This window comes from Acromyrmex echinatior, chromosome 17, assembly GCF_024713525.1.
Source record: "Acromyrmex echinatior isolate Ae372 chromosome 17, ASM2471352v2, whole genome shotgun sequence".
Lineage (NCBI taxonomy): Eukaryota > Metazoa > Arthropoda > Insecta > Hymenoptera > Formicidae > Acromyrmex > Acromyrmex echinatior.
Window position 1 is genome coordinate 4,302,222 of NC_141868.1, and position 18,574 is coordinate 4,320,795.

Here is an 18,574-nt window from a genome sequence, read left to right on the forward strand (position 1 = left end):
GCTATAGCGATAACTTTTCGTGACGGCACTTATGATCTAAAGTGTTTTATATACAACTGCCCCTATCCTCCTATAGATCCTAGGCAGGCTCGCTTCTCAACGGCGAAGATCGATTCTCAACGTCAATCTTTGTCCTGCTTTGTCCGCGCACAAGCATGTTAAGACGTGAGTGATATTTTTTTTCCCCAACGTGCAACAATATTCTACCAGCGTTAATGATAGAATATTGTTGCACATTTTCTGTGATTAAATGAAGTGATAATTTTTTTATTGTGCAGCTATAACATGTAAAAAGAACAAAAAGTTGAGGAGACTGTCTCCTCCTCCTCCTTCTCCTCTTTCTTAGAGGAGATTAATATCAGAATAACATCATAGTTGATCTCACTCACTCAATTGCATGTAGATCAATTATTTAACCATCTCATCGACAATCTCGATGAGGCTGTGGAGAAAGAGGAATAAGAATTCAGCGGAAGATGAGGAGGAGGAGGAGGAAGAGGAGGAGGAGGAGGAAGAGGAGCCGGTGGAGGAAGAAGAAGAGGAAGAGGATTAAGAATTCAGCGGAAGATGGGGAGGAGGAGGAGGAGGAGGAGGAGGAGGAGGAGGAGGAGGAGGATGGAAAGGGAGAGGATATGGAGAAAGTAAGAATATTTTTTTTTATTATATAGTTTTTTCTTTCTTTTTTTTTTCTTTAATATTTCTTGTTCGCGTTATAATATTGCCACGCATTTAGGGAGTGGACTTCGCAGTGACTGTCTGAAACGCATTTTTTGAGATAGAGGTCTGCGGTGATGGCCCGAAATGCACTTTAGAATGGACGCGGTGTCTGCGACGGCGGCGGTCCCAATAATACGTGACACCACAACATGGCGATACATATCATCATATCAGTAAACACTGATAGCGCTGGGACTCATCATATCAGTAAACACCGATAGCACCTGGACTTCCCGCGCCTCCCTTCCCTTCCCCGCGTCAACCAGTACTCCCCGCGCCTACTCCCCCGCGCCTATGAGTATCCCCGCGCCCCGCGCCACCCTCAGAGGATCTGGGTTAGAATCGCCACTGTATACACTACTTGCTGCGAATGAGAAATTTGATTTCGGCTAATTGTTTTGCCTTCTGCACAAGATATTATAGGAATTATCCTATATCTATACATGAATGGATTGTAAAAGAATAGAAAAGAAGCTAATATATAAAGATATAATGAACTTATTACGAGATATAATAGAATTATGTTTTTTCTCTTTTTGTAAATTAATGAAAGATGAAGCGAATAATATAAATATAAAGGAAAGTCGCCGATACTTTTATAGGTTTTCTAAAGCGACACCTTCTTATTTTTCAGAACCTAACTACTGCACTCTTAATTTAATATTACCAATTAAAACATGATCTATTAACTGTTTAGTTAATTAGAAAATTGTAAATATTCATATATTTTTATATAATTCGTATATTTTTGATTTGTTTTTATACAAAATCAGCTAAAAACGAATTCTATGAATGCGAAAATAAAATTCTTACGATTTTCTTTTGCAAATTGCGTAATTTAAATAACAGTGACTGTATTATTAATAATATTACATCGTTTTAAATGCTTGTAATTTCCTAAATTAGTTTATATTATTTTTTCTCTCTTAGTTTTTTATAATATGATTTAATAAATAAAAAATCAGTGCAATATAAATCGGCACACACGTCTGATGTTAAACATACCATGAGTTAACTTAATTTTCATAATGTTGCTTTATAATGCCAAATAACTATATCCAAACAATGGTACATATTGTATATAAGAAACTATTGCGTTACATATTTACATCTGGCATAAAGTAATTATTTTAGTATATAATTTAGCAAAAATGTTTTATATCGAAGTGAAAAAATTCTGGGAACTCTTATATACATTTACATATAGATATTTTATAGAGATAATTTCTGTAAAAAAAAATGAATAGGAATATGTGGCATATATTATATTACTGCCTACTGTGTCAGTTTTGGAGGTTATTTTATCGAACGCTTATTTTTGCTTATCTAACGAAAAAATTGATTATTACAAAACTACAAATAATATTATAAAAACTGCTTATATTATCTGATAGAAAACACTTTTTAATTTGTATTTATGTATTTAAAGTTTATTTTTATTTCTTGTTGAATTAAGAAATATTGTCTAAAAACAAAACGTTATGGCGGTATCGGCCACCTCTCCCGAAATGTATAAAATAATATTACCGTTATATTAGAGGAAACCAAAGTTTTGAAACTGGTTGTCACACGGATTTAACTTTCAACAAGCTAATAACTCAACCAAGTATTCTCTTTTTACTGTAGACTTCTGATGAAATTGTGTAAAATGTTCTGCACCAAAAACGTATTTGTTACTTACAATATTATAGTCCGTTTTTACCAAACATAATTATGGCAATAAAAAAGAATTACTTCGTAATTCCATTTTTGCAGACGCGTACTTTAAGACAAATTTCATTAAATTAACTTATTTGAATGTTTGGTTCCAAATGTCTTAAAATTTAGCAATTTTTATTTCTATCTTAGATGATACCGAATTAAAGCATTTGTTCAATAATAAACATTGTATTATTAAAACATTTACTAAATAAAAATGTAATGATTCTTATTGCTGAGTCAGAATTCAGATTTTCTTGAATCATAAACGAATTTTATGTTCTCATTTATATTTTGTAGATATATAAAATATCCTTTCGAAACAAAATGTTATACACATGTACGTATATAAGCAATTTATATATTATATTTTATACATATAATATTTTATATAAAAGGATTTAATATTTTATAAAGGATTTAATTTATGTTGTATTACATTTTATTATATTATTCTTTGTACATTATAATTCTTTTTTTGTTTTCTATAATTATATTATTATAAAATATATTGCATGAAAAATAATAAATTGTATGTAAACATGAAAATATTCAAATCCAGCAAGCACAAAGTTAAACGTACCGTAGATATAATTTGTCACATTACAATAAAATTGTAATATAATATGTTTTATTACAGTTATTTTGTAACTTGATATTTAAAATAAAAAAGTGGCTCGCTGTTAAAAATTAAAGATGATGTTAATTTGATATATTAAGATATTTATTTTAATATATATTATATATATTTTATAGATATTTTAATTCACTATAGATATTTTAAATCACGAATTTCTAAAATAAAATTTCTAATAGCACGGGTTGATCAGTTTTATGAATCGTTGTATATATATAACTTTATATACAATATATAGTATATATATTTTTAGTATAAGATTTTTAGAAGTAGAAAATCTATAAAGCGGTCTGTTCTGTAAGCGTGAAGTCGCTTTCATACTCAGTATTTTGCGCCGACAAGTTCAATTCACAATGATCATTATTCTTCTCGCAAGTCTTCTTCGCCTGTTCTAAAAGACTCTTTGCGCCATCTGATTGCCCGTCTTTTCCACCATTTGTGAAAAGTAACCATTTGGTTTGTCGTGTAACAGCTCATATGGACAACCAAATTCCTATTGACAATTTTAATTATCAAATGCATATAAAGACTTTCCTCCAGGATATTACAAAATTTTCCAAAAAAAAGCTTGATTATTTTTTGCATACGTAACATTGAATTTTCAGGAAAAAGTATGTTACTAAATCGATTTTAAACTCTCTGAATAATTTGAAGTAAATTTTCTTTCTAAAGAGTAAAAATTAAGTTGGTCTTGAATAAGAATATCCTAATATTCAATCTTAAGGAATGAAATTTCATTTTTTAGAATGAATTTTATACTAAATATCTTTTAGAGATTGAATTAATCATGCTATTAATCAAAATTATTATAAGCAACTTTTTTAGACAGTTATATAGAAAATTATATTTCTTAATTTTGTCTTACAAAATCAATATTCTTCTTAACCCACTCACGCTTTAATTATTAAAACGAAAAACCTACCACGATAGAACCATTCTCCATCACGATGATCCGATTGCTATCTATAATCGTATTCAAACGACATATGCAATCCTAATAACGGTGCATTCTTTAAAACTGCTCCTTATTATATCCTGAATTAAAGCATCCGTGCTGGAAATAGAATTTTAAATTGTGGGAAATGCAAATTTATAAACATGTAAAATTTAAATCTCTCTCTCTCTCTCTTTCTCTCTGCGTTGCAAATTACAGATACAAAATATGTACTATTTTGATGGAAATATTTACCAATTCGATTTGAAAAGATTTGATTTCTATTAATCTTGAATTTATTATAAAACGAATGTTTATCGTACCCTTGTAACATATTGTGAAAATACTTTATATCATTCGCAATCATTCGCAAAAGTAGCAACTTAATAATAGAAAGTTTGAATTATTTATATATGGTAATTTATTGCTATATTTCATAGCAAATGTCACGTTCATATTATAATAAACTCTCAATAGTCATCATAACTTGTGTGATGTTACTATAAAATCATTAAAGGCTACATCACATTATTATTTTGATCTGTATGTGTCATAACACTATAAATAATTGTTAATTCATCTGTATAATGATGTCACACTTGTAACAAAGCGGATATTCGTACAGTACAATAATTTTATTGTCATATCATATCCGTGACAAGGTAAATATTTGCATGTCATCATAACTTTGTTGCGATTACTGTGACTTCTGTGATTTGCTATGGAGAATTTATTATAGATATATAATTAATCAATCAAAATTTATTGTCTTTATTAAATATTTAAATACAATCCTAAAGAATCGTGAAGACTTACTGTGAATCAACATTGGCCGTGGTTTCATCGAGAACGAGCAAGCGATTGTTTCTCAAGATTGCTCTGGCCAGTCATATGAATTGACCGACGCCAGAGAAGATATCGTGGTCTAGTGTGACATCACTCAGCTCGACTTCCCGCAACTTCAAACACTTCCCACAGCTTCAAGTCATCGTACTGATTAAACGGATCCAGATTGTAACGTAGACTCTCGGAAAAGAGCACAGGTTCCTGTAGTATAATGGAGATTTTGCAGCTCAATTCATTGAGGCTCATCGTGCTTATGTCCCGATCATCGATCTTGATCTCGCCTTCTAGACCTTCATTGAACAAATGGAAAAATGCCGAGATCAAAATATAAAACAAAATATAAAACAAAATATTTAAATCAATAAAATTAACTTAATCTTTTTCATTTCTGTGGTCACTTTAAGAGCAAAATTTGTAATATATATTTTTATATTTTAACATTTTTCATTTAAATATTATAATTATTAATAATCTACAAATTGATATTATTATATTTTTCATCAGGTATAATGGTGCTGTTCTTTGTAAATGTATATTTGTAGATAAAATGTTCTGGTCGATTATTCACAAATAATTTCCTGTCTTTAAAGTTTGGAAATCAGTTCTAATTTAAAACCATTTAAGTTTCAATTTTTGTAGCAAAATGGAAATATTTGTTTTTGTAATATTTATGTTGTAATATGCAATATTGTTTGTATTTGATATAATAATCTCAAAAATATGACAAATGTATATTTGGCCATCTTTCTCAATATAGGTATGACCTTCAATGTCTACCAATAACATGTTTGCTAGTACAATATTTATCGGAATAACATGTCTTTTGAGTGATCTTATTTCTTTTAAAATATAGCAGCCCGATAAAAAATTTTTTATACATAATTATGCATAAACGGTTGTACACAATTTATAACCGTTACAAATATACTACTATAAATTAGTCATGTATAACCGTTTATGTATAATTATGTACAAGAATTTTTTTACTGAACTGCTATATTTTAAAAGAGATAAGATCATTCAAAAGACACGTCATTCCGCGATGAATACCAGCAAACGTGTCATTAATAGTCAATGAAAGTCATGCCTATAATGAGGGAGATATTAGGATAAAGTAATGATACATTCATTTATCATTTTGAAATTAATATTACAATTACCAATAATTTTGCATATTACATAACTATACAAATAAAATTATACAAATACAATTTTTTACAATAAAATAAAAAGTTGTTTACGGAAACAGTTAACCTAATAAAAATAAATGATACGATTATATCCTAAAATTTATTTGAAAACTCTTGGATTGTACTTTTAGATAAACTTTATTTAGAAATAAGATTTTGTTTTGCTGTAAAAGTTATTGATAACAGTAAAAAATGCCATTTTTTGCCCTTTTTATCTCAATTTACCCAAAATTCTGATTACACAAATTTTACCAATGGCATTATGTTTAGCAAGAAAAAATTTTCGGGATATGTACATTGTACTTCGGAGAAAAAGAAAAGTGACTTTTTATCGAACAGTGTAATAAGCGTATGCAAACAACTGATAATGATAAACAATAAACAAGATAAAAAACTCAGTACGATGAATTATTTATTTAAGAACTAAAGGAAACTTTTCAAATAATTTCTTAATTAATTACAATTAAAATCGGACTTTAAAGGACTATTTTATTTTTGCCTTGTCTCTTATTTATCTCTGCATTCATTTTTAATATATGAAGTACTTTTCTTTATTACAACATACATACATATATATATATATATATATATATATATATATATATATATAAAATGGCTGCTAAAGTTAATAATTTTATTGTTAAAGTTAAATAATTTTATTGTATTGCCGAAATAAAGAACAAATAAAGATCTAAAGCCGGTTCTTCTTCGAAGAAAGTTCTGGTGCAGTGTGTTGAAATAAAACAAACTTTATTTATTTCACTCCAATTTATTGTACTAGTGCATACTAATTACTTCAAGAACGAATAGGCCTGTATAGACGTACTTAATATATTCTAATATTTAAAATATTATGTTCTTAAGTTAAATATAATAAGGATTTTATTAATTTATAATATAAATTGAAGAACACAAATTGATAAAATACGATAACAAAATTATATTTGCTAGCTTGAAATTTTTAATCATTCATTGTATATCGTAAATGTTGAGGAGGGATTGCAGAGACGTAAGGTTTAAGGAATGTGGCACACAAGTTTTAATCTATGAAACGTATATTCTGTGAAAAGCTACAACAACGGAGCGATGAAGTAACAGTCGCGACGCATGTCGTGCTCGAACTGATTCGTCGAACTATGCACGCAGAGACGAACGTGCCGGTGGTAGAAGCGCCATCTGTGGTTACCGATAGCGTAGCGTTAAAGTGACTTCCCGATAGTAAATACCAGTGAACGAATTTTTTACACAAAAAAATTTTGATTGTCACAACTTGCCTCTGAAACATCTAAATCTTTCACTTGCTCTTCTATTGACTGACAATGAACACTAAAGAGGTCTTCCACATCTATGAGTACCGTATTCATATCCTAAACTCTCGTTCGATGTATCCAGTGATTGATAATCGGTAACTTTGTATCTGTTATCTATTTAGGTATTTAGGTATGTTTCCAGAAATATTTGCAGGATAATCACTATCAAATACTCTCTTGACAGCTTTGAGATTTTCTATGTCCAGAAACTTATCTACATGCTTCGTGACATTTTTTTTTTGGTCTAAAATATTCAATATATCTTTTAAGTTCTTCAATAAATTATCTTTGTTTTCCTTCCTTTTTTGCTGATATAATTTTCTTAAGACAGATTAAATTTAAAATAAATTTTACAATGAGCCTAAATTAAATTTTATTTACCTAGAGCTCTATGACAGGATAGTATTTTTATAATAATAACAATAGTAGTATAATAATAATAATAGTAACAATAGTAATAATAATGTATATATATATATATATATACAATACATATTGAAACATATATATACATATATTAATATAATATATATTATATTATTATATAATTATATATTTTTATTATCCTTAAAGTTATAATTATAATAATTATTGTATTAGGAACTGGACGACAAGAGAGCCTATTTAATGAACTCTATCGAAGATAAATTTCTTTATGCTGAAATTATAATTGAAGTATATTAAGAAAGTGACTGTAATTATAATATTCATAATCAGGGAAGTCATCTAAAAGCGCATTCACAGCATATTTTTTTAAAAGAGTGACGAAAAAATTTATACTCTAATATCTTACTTAATTTGCACTAGTTGAGGTGCAAATTATTTTATTATGTTTTATTAAAAATTAAACTGCAAAACCTATTCTGTACTCGCCTTTGTACCTTCACAAACAAAGAAACTGAAAATCCTCAAGACGCAATGTTATTTCTAGGAAATAAAATAATAATAAGAAGACATAAACTCGTATTAATAAGCTCGTATTAAACTAAAGAATGCATAAATTAAGCATTTGTACATATTATTTGTTTATAAATAAAGTAATTAAAAATCATCGATTTACATACTTGATGGTTTCATTTTCTTAAATAAAATATGTATATACAAATACATAAATTTGAAATGGTCGCGTTTTGAGTCAAAATAGATGAGAGTTTGCGATACTTCATAAATATAGTGACATTAAAATTGCCCGTACACTATCGCCAGTATATCCATTTTTGGTTTGGGAACTACTTGACTACATACATTTTCTGATCTATCAATAAAATATCGTATCGTCGAAAGTGAAAGTGGTTCGTATCTATAATACATCCACAGAATGGTCGTACCGACTATTCTTCATACGGAGAAAAGAGCAGATTCTCTTATAGAGAATAATAAATTTTTCTCGTTAACTATACCCGCAGAATGTCTTGTTGATCAAATGTATCTTTCTGTTATTGCATAAATGCATTCTATTTGCATGGCTTTTAGCGACACGTGTCAACTTGAGTTGAAACTAATAATTTTGATAAAATATTTTATATATTGAAATTATGTGCACAATATGTTCTTTGTAAAGTGAAGAGACCGAGGCTCATTGGCATAAGAGACAAATTGGCATTGCGTTCTATTTATAATAAAGGAAACAAAAAGTTACTGCAAAAGTTACTGCAAAATATTTCTTTTACAACATAGATATTTCTTCCGAAGTTTCATTTAAATCAAATAAATATTACAATAAGTAAAGAAGAAATTCTGATTCAAGAGCAGGCAAGAAAATTTTTAAGCATTTGTAATTTCATATTAATGTTCTTCAGCTTAAGAAAACAAATCTAATAAGCGCTGTATTATTAGTTAAAAGAAAAGTTTTTTTAGTAAACAATACGTTTTATTTTGAATAACAATGGTAATTTGTTATAATAAGATGATCATATATGCAGGGATGAGGTACGTTTTCTCATATGAAAAGAAAAAATTAGGATAACTCGCTGTATCGCACATATGAACATTTAGTTGCAATTTAAACGCTCTGACAAAACGCTTTATACATAATATTTCTATATCAAAAGAAGATAAAATTGAAATAATTTACACTTATTTTTCTGTAACAACATTTTGCTATTTGATTATTACAAAATAACTTTTAAAGATACAATTTTTTATAAGAAGTATCTCCTATTATACATATCTACATAATACATATCTATTATCTCATTTTTATTTCTATTATTTTTCTATTACGTTTTTGTTAATTTAATATAGGATTTATCATAGAGGCAATTCATATTGTGATATGTATCAATTTAATCCACATATCGGGCCAATTAACTACAATGCAGCATGTTTACACTTCATTTATTGCAAAGGAACTATACAGTGTATAGAATCATTAATGACATAAAAATGTAGAGAAAGGTTCTCTCTATCATATTGATATATTTTAATCATAATAATTTATTTCTTAAAAAATCTAATGCCGAAATTGTGAAAACTGTGCCAACCAGGTCTTTCTTACAATTATTCTTATAACAAATATAATTTATTATGTGAACATAAAACGTGATAGTTAAATTTAATTTTATTATTATTTTTTATTTTTATTCTTAATACAATAAAATTCAGACAAGACTAATGAGAGTCAAATGCAGATATAAGAGCGAATATTTAGGAGATGCAGATAATAATCAGATATTACGAGACATTCGACAAAAAATAAATAAATATGATTATTAATATCTGATTATCATCTGCATCTCCTAAATCTTTACTCTTTACTCACTTTGGAGTTATTTTCAGCGAATGCAGCAGCAAAAAATCTTCCATTGAGAACAAGTCACTTGCAAATTGGCAGAGATGAAGCAATCAATACATAAATTTATATCAATATACTAATAAATAAATTTAAATCTATTATTATAACATCACTTAGTCAAGACTTAAAACACCATATAATAAATCCAGGTTATCGTCTTGCAACATATTGTAAATGATTACTTGTGAAGGAATTTACCTAGTGAAGAGAATCTGAACCAAGGATCGAAACTTTTGTGAGTGATAAATTAGTATCACATCGTGATTAAAATATATACACAACAACTTTCTGTGTTAACTTATATTAGCATGTTTTAACATTAATTTCATCGCTTTCTTATCTTTACTAAATGTTTTCTTATTATAGTAATAATGCAGGCTAGTAACAATTGTGTGTGTGTGTCTTAATGACGATAAAATTATATTAAAATTATTACTATAATATTATACGATAAATGAAGAGCAGAATTCCAAAATGCATTTTGCCAAAATTTCATTTTTTTAATTAGATATGACATAGTGTTCAGTGTCACTGAAAGACTGTGAAAGATTCACAATAGCTACTCTAAAATATTCAAAAAGCATTTTTTCATCGTTAATTTATATGCTGAGAAAATATAGATATTTCAAAGTGCAAATTATGATTTTTAATTTATAGAAATGAACAAAATGCATTTGTCTAACATTTTTAGCAATTATTTAGCAATTTTATTCAATATTTTACATCTTACTGATTGGCATATTGTTATTTTTTATAAAGTGTGTATTTTTCTTGTGTGTACAGTTTCTTTCTTTCCCATTTTTTGAAAATTACAAATGACAAAACGCAATTTGAAAGTCTGCTCCTCACATATAGATATAATGATTATTTCAAATATAGATATAGATTATATCTAATGATTAGTTCAAATCGAAATTGTTAAATAAATAGATGCAAATTTTGTACGAATAATTTGCTTACCTTTTATGATTTTATAAAAATATATATATACAATATATATTCTTTTCTATAATAAAATACATATATATATGAGATCGTATTTAATAAATTTTGATTTTTGTTCACTTAAATAATTTTGTCAAAAAAAATGCTTTATATTCTTTTAACAATGTTATCACAAATGCATGAATTTAATTAAAAATATGTGAATATAAAGATTCGAGCTAAGTCAAATAGGTATGTATATATAGCGGAATTAATGATTAAAATTTTTGAAAAAAACTGAAAAATAGGAAATTGTTAAATTTTTAACATATAATAAATTATTCAGTATAAAAATAATTCTTTAAAATATCACTATTCTCGGATTTGGATCATCTCGAGCGGTCAGTACCCGAAACATTTTTGTACCTATACATATAAAAAATTATAATAACGCATGTATTTTATTATTATTAAATATAAATATCTCTTCGTAACCCCTATATTCCACAAGAAAATTGTCCTATATATTTATTTTTTATAAAAAATGATTTTTAACAATGTGTTATATTTGAGATCATAAAAAATCATTATGCGGCGTCGTATGCATGATGGAAAGCTAAAATTCTTAATTCGTATAATTATAAGAATGGTCGTTAAATTATGTGTATAAAATGAGTCTTCAAAATTCCCTTCTAGCACGATTATGACCTTTACCGGTTTTATCGTTTAGTCATTTCAAGTAGAAAAAACTTATTTTATGACAAATACGCCTCTGACAACAGTAATGGCTGATCAAACTTTCTAGAAAATGCGAGCGCTTGCATCTCACTCGCTTTCGCGGTGCACTGTCATACATATTAAAATATATTTTTTTATATTTGAATTTTAATATTGTATTATATTAAAGATGCGATAAAAATGGTAACTGTAATTAACATCCTGTTAAATAATCATCTATTATAATAAGCGGTCTAGAAGATTTGGAATTCATACCCTCCTGTAAATAGACTATTGGAATTTTACGGATAGTTTATCTTTTCTTGCGAACAGATATTATGAACGTGGCATCAGTATTAAATTCGCTTTCCATTATAAAGATTATTCTTCTTTGTATTGGATGCTAACCAGCGTATCACAAGGTAAATTTGTTAAATTTTATTATATAAATTTTAATAAATTTCATAATCGCAAGTTATCAATTAAAAGTAAATACAATTTATTTATTGTTAATATTTCGTTCCGTTATTGTTAATATTTCATTCCGTTTATCGATATTACAATAATGATTGGTTTGATAAAATTTGTGTTACCATACATATATTTTCAATGCTTTTATATAATCCCGCATTTTTAATTTTTTGATTATGCTACTACGTAATAATATCACTTTTATTGTATTTTGAACGGCATTTATAATTATACCTTATTAAATATACTAGAATTAATCGTTGTGGATAAATTTTTTTTGTTAACTACCTGCAGAATATCTTATTGATCAAATGGCTTTTTGTTAATTATTGGGGCATTTCGTTTCATGCATAATGTATTATTTTTCCGTGTTGTTCATCGAAATGTAAACAAGGTAAATAATGGATAATTTGCGCATCATGCATCCATAATCTATGAGATACTTACAAAGTAATATGTTGGCAACACAGAGAAATTCAAATTAATGTTATTGTTATAACTTTCAGATTTCTATGCATTTCTCTCAAAATTATATTGATAACGGAAAGAGGAAATGTTTTTTCAGTAATGGTACATATCACTTTGTTCCAATTCACTACAGGAACCAAGACGACGACATAAAACAATACAACATATTTGCCCGATTTGTGTCGACTGACACAATAATTGCATTACTAGAGTGCGCTGAGATTAAAATAACTAATTGTAATCATAAATATTTAATTAATTATCAATAGATATATACTCTGTAAACTCATTAATAGTTCCAAAATCAAACTGAAGAATATTAAACAAATCCTTATAATGTAATAAATAATATAATACTTATAATATAAATCTAGTTGTAAAATTTCGAATTTTGTCATAACAACCGAAAATTCTTTCTGATTTATGAGGAGATTTTGATTTAAATAAAATGTATTTAATTATATACGCGCGAGCGTCTTGTTCATAAGCATACTTAAACAAAATTTTTCATGCATTACTGTGAGAATAGAAGGTCTGTTACATACCTCTGTCTTAAGAATTATTGTAGCGGACAAAACTGTAGAATACATCTGAAAGAAAGTACATTATCATTATACTTAATGAAAATAGGTTTGTTAACCCTTTCGCTCAGAAAACGGTCCACCGGAGTATCACCATTGATCGGGACTCCACAATAAAAGTATATACATGAATAGTCTTGGACGTTTAAAATTACGTTTTACGCCTGAACAACGCCACCTTGACACGTTTTTTTAAAAAAAAGAACTATTCGCAAAACAAAATGATTATAATTTCTTCATAAACCATTTCTTAATTACCTCCTTTATACCAGTGGTATTGTATGGTAGATATCAATATACTACCACTAATTATGTTTAAATATATATTATTTGACAAAATTGGTTACATTTGGCTGTATATTGCTGTACAAGATGATTTGGCATAACTTTTATTATAAGAGACATTATAAAATAATTTGTTCGCGAATAGCCAGCGTTCGTCTATATGGATTGCGTCGTGGACATAATCGGCGTTAGGAACGAAAACGTTAAATTCAAACGAATTAATTATCAAGAAAATCTAGAATATGTTTTATTTTATATGTACGTATTTATTCTATTATATATGTATATATGAGGTGGACTCAGTAACTCTATTCACTTAGAATGTTTTCGCTGTTTTTAGAGATATGAAATGATATATTTATTGAAATTATGTAGTATCAAGAGAGTATAATATACTACTAATGGTTTATCTATGGATGCAGGCGTTTCAAAGATTTCAAAATCACTTCCATTTTTAAAATAAAATACAATGCAACTTTAATATATTATTATATATTTAAAAATAGCGGAAATATTCTGAGAGAATAGAGTTACTGTCCCTCTCTATACACACACACACACACACACACACACACACACACACACGCACGCACGCACGCACGCACGCACGCACGCACGCACACATATGTGTATATATGTTTATTACATACTTTTATATTTTTATTTAAAATAGGACATATACCCAGCAGATAAAACTATATCCAAAGCAGAAATGTCCTAAGCCAAATTTTACCTTTGTCTGTTTTATTTGCAATATAAACTGCAAAACCTAATTGAAATAAATAATTTAATAAGCGTTAAATATATACTACCATTCTTGAGTTCGGACACTTGCATAAATTTTATCAAATAGATGAGTGCATTTTAAACATTATTTTAAAACATCAATTATGATATTTTGTCGCAGATATCAAAGAGAATTCCTTACATTTACTGACATTTATTTATTTTTAAATTTAATACGTATCAAAATTATCTCACTTATTAGTTCCAAAGTAAAATAAGATAGGAAACAAGACCGTTTATATTAAATAACATTACAATTCCGAAGCGCCACTACGGTCTAAGTATTAAGATGTTGAACTAATATATATATTTTTCAAACGAATGAATTAATTTCAGAAATAATAATCACGTGTCGATATGGTTGTCGACATTAACGCAATTGATCTGAAATGTTAATAATCCCCCCAAAATTCCCGAAATTAATCATAAACTTATTGCGAAAAAATATTGCCTCGGCTGGGAGTCGAACCCGGATCTCTTGCATTCCGTGCGAGCGTCCTGAGCCTTTAGACTACCGAGACCTTAGCAATAATACTTAGACCGTGGCGCTTCGGATTGTAATGTTATTTAATATAAACGGTCTTGTTTCCTATCTTATTGTTTATAAACGCGCGCTGAAATAATGCGTTACTCTCGATACATATTGGTTATTGCAAAAAATTATTGCTCGCACGGAATGCAAGAGATCCGGGTTCGACTCCCGGCCGAGGCAATATTTTTTCGTAATAAGTTTATGATTAATTTGGGGAATTTTGGGGGGATTATTAACATTTCAGATCAATTGCGTTAATGTCGACAACTATATCGACACGTAATTATTATTTCTGAAATTAATTCATTCGTTTGAAAAATATATATATATTAGTTCAACATCTTAATACTTAGACCGTAGTGGCGCTTCGGATTCCAAAGTAAAATGTTCATATTAATGTATGTACTTTGTAAATAATAAATTAAATTTGAGTCAAAATTTATTATCAAATTTAATACATTTTTAAGAGTTAAGTTATTTAACTACAATTTAACAACCCATCGCGCGGGGTGTGACCTTGTCGTGATGCGGGGATTCACCCTGTCTCCGAGCTCTGGGCCGCTTTAGGCACTTGGCGGAGGGAGAATCGGATATCGATCTGGAGTGCTGATCTGTGCGGGCTCCTCTCGATAATCGAGACAGTAGGCCAAGATTCCGTGCATGATATTCCAGAGAGAGAGACTTTGTCTCCGTGGACTGGGGAGAAAGGACAGTGGTGGTTAGCTGCTACTTCCCCTCCCCTCCCAAATATGGCGGACAGTAAGTATGACAAAGGTCTTCGGGCACCGGAAGCCGACTACCGAGATAAGCCGGTGTTGGACGATTTCAATGCACACCATGACTCGGCGAAAAAAATTATACAGAGATCTATAAAAAAACAAATTAAAGGTAAAAATTCACTCTTTCGAAAGTTGTAAACTTCATTTGTGCGTAATTTTTAATTGGCGCCATGGAATTTCGCAAAGTTCATAAAAAATTTTGAGAGTTTATGCATCTTTATTTATGTTTGTGGAACTTTATAAAATATTAATAGTACCGTTTTTTGAAGTACCGATCTGAAAAGTAAAAATTTCAAGCTTTAAAATACGAGGGGTATCCAGAAAATAAGTTCCGTTTGTATTATACGTTTAGTAAGGTCGATGTATGAGCGAGCTGGCAACACAGCATTGAAGAGGGGAAGCTACCGAATAGAATGAGCGGTGTTCGGCGTCAGTAGCTCGTGAAACACGGTCAGGAGAGGTTATCAAAATGGAGTCCTCCACTTCGCGTCCCGCCACCTCCATTCCGATTCCTTCTCGAGTTGTTTTGCGCGGCATCATTCAGTTTCTTTTTGCTCAAGATTTTAAATCGGTTGATATTCACAAACAGCTTGTTTCTGTATATGGAGAGAGTGTGATGAGTGAATCTATGGTGCGGAGATGGGTCCGAGAATTTAAGGAAGGAAGACATTCGCTTGAAGACGAAAGTGGGAGAGGCAGACCCTCCCTTATCACGGATGAGTTGACGACAAAAATTGAAAATGCGATTCGCAATGATCGTCGTTTAACTTTAGATGAACTCCACAACCTTTTTCCAGAGATATCCCGAAGTCTTATCCATGAGATCGTTTCAGAAAAACTCGAATTTCGCAAGGTTTGCGCCCCTGGGATGTTTTGACCCACCCACTGTATAGCCCGGATCTAGCACCATCGGACTACCATCTTTTTACGAAACTGAAGGAGTCCTTGGCCGGAAAACGCTTCCAAAGCGACGAGGAAGTTCAGACAGCTGTAACTAACTGGACTAAAGAACTGGCGGGAAGTTTCTATGCAGAAGGGATTTCGAAGCTTGTTTCCAGATATACAAAATGTATTAAGATTGACGGGAATTATGTAGAAAAAGACTAGAAGTTGTCAAGTATTATCCATGTAAATTTTAGATTTTTTCAATAAAAACTTTATTTGTAAAAAAAAACGGAACTTATTTTCTGGATACCCCTCGTATTATTATTCTAATTATAAATAATTATTAATGCTTTTAATCTAACTATACCTTATGGTAAACAGTTTGACATATGTAGTTAAATGTGAGAAATACAATGCTATTCAAAACGAAATTAAAATAGAAAATTAAATTCAAGGTAATATAATTAAATGTAATATGACGCTGTTCAATCAATTGATATATTAATAGACAGATTGTTACAGCGTTATTAAAGTACCATATCATTTGTATTAACATTTGTATTTTGAATACTATGTTTAATTTGCGTGATATATGGCATAATTGTAAATGGACGTGCCTGTAAATAAATCGTAATTGTTATAATTAATCAAACTATGGCATATACGAAAATTATACGAGAAGTACTAAGCAAAATATATTTTTAACATAGAATTCTATATAAGTTATAGTGTTATAACTTGCATTTCACAATGTGTGATTATTTCACGTAACTGAATGTAAGATATCTCGTTTTAACTGCTGCATCAAATTATTTAGAAACAATATGGAAAAATGTATTTCAGATAAAAGTAAAACGATTTCGAAGGAGATATATTTTCTTAAATATTTTTGAACATATTTTTGTTACATTGTTTTTTTTTTAGGTGAAGAGGCAATTAAAAGATGTTAGTGTACCATTTAAGGATGTATTAGATTATAATTAAGTGTAATTTAAAGATATTAGACGAACAGTTCCTGCAAAGAAAACTAAATTTGAAAGTATGTTTAATATTTCCATTTTAAATGAAATATATACATATGAAAGTTATATTAATAAGATTATGTTTTTTTTAATAGCACATTTTTGTAATTTATTTATTTTAATCGTTTTATTGTTAAAAATTAAAATTTTTTTATTGATAAAGGAATTTACATTTTATAAGTTCTTTAAATGTTCACATAAAATAATTTATGCAAAGTTTCATTGCGAGTCACTGTAGTTACTTATTAATAAGTTACTGAGTAAAAGTAACTTAATTATTATACAAAGATATAAAACAAATAAATATTTTGTTTGTGTACTGGACAACCAGTCCATGCATCGTAATGTAACTCTACATAAATACATAATGTATAAATAATGTATAAATACATAATGTAATCATAAATACATAATGTACTTATATTAAAAATTTGTATTTTTTATCATTCATTCGATATGTTTATATCCGTAACCTTTGTCGTATTATATTCAAACGTGATTTTTTTTTTTTTTTAGTGGAAGAATGCATCACACAAGAAGGCATTAACACGACTAATTCTAATATTTCCTCACCAATTTATTACACTGTATAAATATCATTTATAAATATTAATTATTATAATTTACTAGAATACATAATCAGCGAAATAATTACCAATATAATCTGTATGTTCAAATAATCTATTCGCAAAAATTTATACATTAGTGGAATTATTCATAATTAATACAAAATACATTTTATTAATTATTGAAAAATAAAATTAATTTTCAACTTCTTTAACGAATCATAGTAATATATTCATTACATCAAAGTTAATTAGTAATTAATATAATACATTTCAAATAAATTAATATAAAATAATCAATTATTCGATATATAATAGTATATTATAGGACCGTAAATGTGACAACACAAACTATAAAAATCAAAGCCTTTAAACGGTCTAGCTGTATCTTAATGCTTGGTATTATTCTTGTGTGAATTTATATACTACGTA

General features: G+C 28.5%; 1 long non-coding RNA gene and 1 pseudogene across 1 annotated transcript; one reads left to right on the forward strand and one right to left on the reverse strand.

Moving 5' to 3' along the window:
• LOC147906849 (ATP-binding cassette sub-family C member 4-like) overlaps nt 1-18,574 on the forward strand; it is an 86,617-nt pseudogene that overhangs the window by 8,604 nt on the left and 59,439 nt on the right.
• On the reverse strand, nt 715-5,897 carry LOC147906851 (uncharacterized). Its single transcript, XR_015548020.1, has 3 exons — nt 4,803-5,897; nt 3,975-4,106; nt 715-3,545 (listed from the first exon to the last, which is right to left on the reverse strand). It is a non-coding gene; the product is annotated as an uncharacterized LOC147906851 (long non-coding RNA).